This window comes from Prosopis cineraria, unplaced genomic scaffold (genome assembly GCF_029017545.1).
Source record: "Prosopis cineraria cultivar Desert tree isolate PC_DT_omini unplaced genomic scaffold, ASM2901754v1 PC13, whole genome shotgun sequence".
NCBI classification, from domain to species: domain Eukaryota; kingdom Viridiplantae; phylum Streptophyta; class Magnoliopsida; order Fabales; family Fabaceae; genus Prosopis; species Prosopis cineraria.
The window spans coordinates 28,570,459-28,576,779 of NW_026555344.1; the positions used below are offsets into that span (position 1 = coordinate 28,570,459).

At 33.4% G+C, this 6,321-nt stretch overlaps 1 long non-coding RNA gene across 1 annotated transcript; it reads left to right on the forward strand.

Annotated features, from left to right (window-relative positions):
• Positions 1-4,216: 4,216 nt before the first annotated feature.
• Positions 4,217-5,791, forward strand: LOC129290239 (uncharacterized). The gene is made up of 3 exons (XR_008588296.1): positions 4,217-4,595; positions 4,680-4,746; positions 5,120-5,791. It is a non-coding gene; the product is annotated as an uncharacterized LOC129290239 (long non-coding RNA).
• Positions 5,792-6,321: the final 530 nt, after the last annotated feature.

A 6,321-nucleotide genomic window follows, 5' to 3' on the forward strand; every position in this document is an offset into this window, starting at 1 on the left:
GTTTTTGGGTTTTTTTTTTCGCTTGAGAAAAGAAAACTGACCGAAAGGAGTTCTTGAAAAAATTACAAAAATGAGCATGAAAAAATTACAAGAAAAGGCACAATAATATTACAAGGAAGGACATGAGATTTTCTTACAATTTTAAAACTAACCATTTGCTCAGAAAAATTTAAACTTTGGATCCTCAAGAAAATTTCTAGCATGAGTTCCTCTAAACTATCAATTTCTACTTACTAGAAATTTATTTAAATAAAATATCTATTGAGAGAATTTTTTTTTTATTTTTTTTAAATGTATGGTCATTACATTTACACTATTGGTATGATGCTTTTCAATGTGCAATATACCTCATCAATTGATTGCCTATAGAAGTATTGAATGGTGATTTCCATATAGCTCTTTATCTGGTACTAAAATTGATCTAAAATCTCTAAGAGAATTTAGTAGTGCTTGCTTTTCTTGTTTCACACCCTACAACAATCATAAATTGCAATATCTCTCACGAAGTGTGTCTTTCTTGGCAATAGTCATGAGCATAAACGGTATAAATGTCTCAATAGCACTGGCCATATCTTTATTTCCAGACATGTCATTTTCAATGAGCTAGAATTTCCTTTTCAACATGGTTTTTTTTTTTTGACAACAAAAATCAGAAGTGGTTCAACCAATTGATGTTTCGCTATTCATGTTGCCACCAGTACACAATTTTACTCAATCAATCTATTTCATCTCCTACAGTTGCAACTATCCCAGTTACTAATCCTAACACTCCCTCCACAGCTCAATCTCAAAACCATTCACCACAACTTTCATCCATACCACACTCAATCATTCTTCCATTCCATCTTCTAATATTGTTCACATTTCATCACCTCCAATTGTTTCTCCTCCACTTTAAAAAAACACTCATCATATGGTTACCTGCAGCAAAATAAGAGTCCACAAACCCATACATCCTTTTGTAGGTGTCACCAAGAAAGTATTAGAAGTTGAACCAGTCCCCCTCACTATTTTTAAAGCTTTATCCAAACTAGCATGATATGCTGCTATGAAAGATGAAATTGATGCTTTACAAAGAAATAAGACTTGAGTTCTTGTTCCATATACAGGTTGTGAAAGTTTGGCTGGTTGTAAATGGGTTATGAGGGAATAAATACAATGCAAATGTTAGTTAGCAGAAGCACAAAGCAAAAGGTTGGTAGCCAAGGGGTTTCAACAAAGCCTTGATGTAGATTATTATGAAACCACAATCCAATTATCACGCCCCAAAAATAAAACGTGACCGGTAGGGAATATATGTGCAAAACCCATATTCCTTAAGCCTTGGACACAGGTTATTATGAAATAAAATATAATATCTTTAATACTTTTTCATATAAACCAAACATTAAACTTCTTGTAAAGAAGAATTTCAACAGATGCTCTTCTATAATTAAAACATAAAATTTTTCAACAACAAAGAACATCAATAATTTGACAAAAGAAACTCTACTTCTTACCAATAAATATACAATCTTATAGAAAATATGGATACTAATATAGTTTATGTGGAGCATCTAGGACCATACTACAAAAATAATACATAAGTGTAAATTTACATTAAGTTGAGATTTTTCTTAAAATAATTCTTGCAACTTATCTCAGCAATAAATGCCCTCAATGAACACTTTGAGATACAGATTAATCTATACATATGAGACCAAAAAACATCTTTCCTAGTAAATAACGTTCCAAATTTAAAATTTAAGGAAATAAAATAAAGAAACATAATTGGAATAAGTATTAATTTTACTACAATAGTAATTTAGAATAGCAAGAATACATAAAGAAAATAATTTCATTTAAACACTTGATCCAAAATCATCGTTATATGATGATAACACAATAATCCAATTTAACTCTCTAGTTATCAAGCTCATGTCAAACAGTTAGGAAACGCATTTCTTGTTATAACGAAATCCATTCATGAAAATCAACTTATTTAATAAGATTCATTAAAAAAATCCCAAAATATTTTTTAGTAGAACTTTATCAAAACATATAACAAGCATGGATACACAGTTCACAAGGGTCAATAACTAGTCAAGTATAGTAGGAGCCACAAAAACAAGCACAGGCATGAGCCTACGAAAATAAGTGTGAGTACGATGCTCACAAATAATTACCCCTCTATTCCACGTCCGTCGATCTTCACATGAGAGTAGCACCTCCTATAAACAACCTGCTAGCTAGGTGTACCATAGTGTGCCAAGGGCTAATAGGATTGCCGTTAGCAACCAACGTTCTGATTTAGTCTCACAATTTAAATCAAACATGCATGAATTGTAATCATACATCATTCCTTAACCCATAAATCAAACAATATCAATATAATAAATATGATAGATACCCAATCATAAAATAATTTTAACTCTTCTTTCAAAACTTAGTATATCAGAAGCATCTTTGTAATAACCCTGACAAATTTTTTTAATAAATATATATATGTGTGTGTGTGTGTGTGTGTGTGTGTGTGTGTGTTAATTTGCTTAAAGTGTGTTTATATTAGTTCTTAGGATAAATATGACAAGTTAGAGAGTTGATGTAGTGGCAGCTGAGTAGGTATTCATGTATCAGGTTCCAAGCTCAAATCTGAAAGAGGCCAGAGGAAGAGTTAATTTTTTTCCTTTTTGCTATGTGAAATTACCAAATTTCCCTTCTCCCATTATGATATAATTCTTCTCTTTTCTTTTGTCCAGTAGATCGGTGCGTGGGTCAAGAGAGCTGTAGATTTCACCAGAAACTTCGAACCCTCTTCGTCCAGCCCTTCATCCATTATCGTCATCCCTGTCATTAAACTACTCGCCGGTGACCTTGAGAACACCAGAAATTCCACCATGGGAGACGTTCATTGATTGGTTGTTCTCCCCTGTTTTCGTGTCATTCTCCCTTATCTTGTTGTCCGTGAACTGTGCAAACGTTCCAAGCTTCCTCGTCGTTTTTCTTTCATCCATCTCAGGTGGCTATGAGTTCACCGAAGTCTCTTGCTCTTCTCGCGTTGGAGTCGTGCAACAGACCTCCTCTCTTCTTCTTCCTTTCAGCTCGTTATACAGAGCTGTGTCACATCTTCCTTCCTTGTTCAGTCTCAGTTGGGCGAGGTACAGATTATGGTATTTTTCTGTTACTACTATCAAGTTTCTCAGCTATGTTCTTAGTTTGTTATGCTTTCTTCTACTCGATTCTGATTTTTGCTCTATTTTCACAAATTTCATTCACATGTTGCTGATGAATGGAAGAAATCAGCTCGCTGGAAATTGGTGGTACTGGTTATGAGCTAGAGTTGATGTGGATTCTGTTCTCTTCACTTTCTTTCAAATGGTGCTCCATTTTTCCTCTTGCTCAGCTGTGAATTTCATTTTCCTCCTCCCCTGCTGTATGTTGTTGGTCCATCTGAGGTGAAGAGTCTTGATCTCTTCTCTCTTTCTTCTTGATAACTAACACACTTGTGTGTGTGATGAGATAATATTGAAATTGCTTTTCATCTCTTGATTTTCTGTTGCTACCCATGACCGAATTAACAAAAATATGCATTAGTATTGAAGAATGATGGTGATACATATGGGTCATAATTTTGGAGTTAAATTGATTTTGTTTGATTTGGTTAATGTTAAAGAATTTATTGAGGTGAAATTGGAAGAGACAAGTTTAGATATATTGTTGGTGCCTATAAGATGTTATTGAAGGGCTTGTATGAGGAAATAAAATTTAACTTCTAAATATTGATGGAAATTATTGATTTAGGAATTCACCTGTAGATCTATAAAGGAATTTAATTATGGGCTTGCATGCAGTTATTTGTATATTTGGAGCTTGTTTATTTTTTGTAAATTGTTAAGGTTTTAAATTGAAGAGGTAGAAGTAATGCACCTAAAGTGTAATAATCCAAAATTTTTAAATAAAATTAAAATATAAAATAATATTTTTAATTGTATTTATATTAATTTTAAAAAATTATTTTTATTATGAAAGAATGGTGGTTTGGTAAAATTTCATTGTTAATTAATATGCATCAGGTACAAGGTCCACAAGGTCAGATTACTCTTTCAAAAAGAAAGATTTTTTTTATATGTCAGTTTCAGCTTTGCAAATTTACTATTTTGACGTCAAAAGCAATCAGATTTTTTCTCTTTCCTGGACCATTTTCTTTTCATTTTCATTTGTCCATCAGAATCACAAACAGAGGATAGAGACGCGAGACAGAGTGAGATCCAGATTTGAGCCTTCATTCTCCTCCTTGCTTGGCTTTCCTCCTTCGCTAGTGAGTAGTGTATCGTCTTCCACCGCTGCAAGGTGTCCCGACGAAGTGACTATCGACCTTCTCCCCTGTTGTGTCAGCTAAGAAACTGGCCTTGTTGACGGTGGGTGTCGGATCCTTCTCCCTCCTCTGTTCTTAGCGTCACCGGCATGGGTGGCAAGGATTCGACTTGCCACCACCTTCCTCTACCTACGCTTCACTTCGTTCAGGTTTTTCTGCCATCTCCTTCTGCTCTTCTTCCCTGACCGCTGTACCAAATCAAAGACCGTTCCTCTTTTCCTCACCGGCGTCGATTGCGTAGGTAGAGCTGATCCTTTCTTCTATCCGTGCACTGCTGTTGGTATTGCCATCAAGTCCCTCATTTATCGTCTTCCTCTGTTTCTAGGTGTTTGTAAGATGGGTAGCTCGATTGAAGTATAAGGAGTGAGTGTTGAGCTTTGAATGTATTACAGGTAAATGGTTAACGTCAATCAATTTATATATTTAAAAATTTTCTTTTATCAATTATTATTTTCAATAATTTAAAGTTATTAATATATGTCACTCTAGCATTGATTAATATTGTTGATTAAGTTTCTTTAGCTCTTGAAGTTATTATGATTTATATTTATAAGATTGGCAAAAATATTTTTATAAATTCTAGTACTTTTTATTCAATAAAGACAATCATAGAAATGAGTGAAGAAATTTATGGAACGTTAGTTGTGAATCTTCATATTTTAAAGGATTGATATTTTAAACAGTTCATGCGAGTTTGATATTGAGAAGAGAAAAGTTTATTTTAAAAGTGATGATTTTCTCACATGTTTGAAAATGAATTTCAAGGTGACTTTATACAGAACATTGGTTGCTAACGGCAGTTCCGTTAGTCCTTGGCGCGCCATGGTACACCTAACTAGCAGTGTGTTTATGGGAGGTGCTAGCCCCGTGCGATGGCCAACGCACATGGAACGGAGATGGTTATTCGTGAGCATTGTACTCACGTTTGTTTCGTGGCTTCAAGCGCGTTTGATTAGCATTACTCTCGTGGACTGTGTGTCCACGTTTGTTTCATAGCTTCGGCTGCATTTGGTTACTTACCCTTGTGGATTGTGTGTTCATGTTTGTATTCGTGGCATAAGTTGCGTTCGGTTATTTACCCTCGTGGATTGTATGTCCACATTTGTATTCGTGGCATAAGCCGCGTTCGGTTATTTACCCTCGTGGATTGTGTATCCACATTTGTTTATTGTTCTGATAAGTCCCTAAAATTATGAATTTGATTATTTGGTGATTTTATATTCCATTGATTTTTATTTAGTAAACTATTTACAAATATTTATATTATTTATGTGCTTTCTTGAAATCAAGTGGTAATAACATTTGTTATGATAGTTTAATGATTTAAGATTTTATTTAAAATTTTATAGAGCTATTTTATTTTGAAATTTATTAAATTTTTATGAAATTGTTATCTATTTAACTTACATAATTATTTCAAACCTTTCTTTTTATTCATATTCAATTATTTATTATTGGGACATTATTCACTGAAAAGTATTTTTTTGGCCTCAAATACCATAGCTGATTTTGTACTCATTACTAATCTCTAATGGGCTTGTTGCTGAATTGACTAAAAGATTACTTTTGAGAATATCATCTTATTCATGTAAAATTCGAAAACTTATGTAGGATCTTTTGGAAGTCCGATTTAGAGTACTCCACATCAACTATAGTTAGGGTCCTAATTTCTTTTTATGTTAATTACTTGTTGCTGAGAAGCAAAGCTCTATATTGTTGGATATGTGATGTAAACTTTCTGTTGTAGAAATTTCAAAGGACTCTAGCTTTAGGGGAGGTGTTGCAGAAATTTTTTTAAAAAAAAAAACGTTTGATATTTTGATTTATGTGAAAAGTAAAATTTGATACATTAATTCAGAACTTTTCTTAATTGAAGCTTTAAGGGATGTGAATTTGTACATATATCGCATGTTGGTCACGTTAAAAATTTAGGACGTGACATAAGGTAAATGGTGCAAAGATTGGCA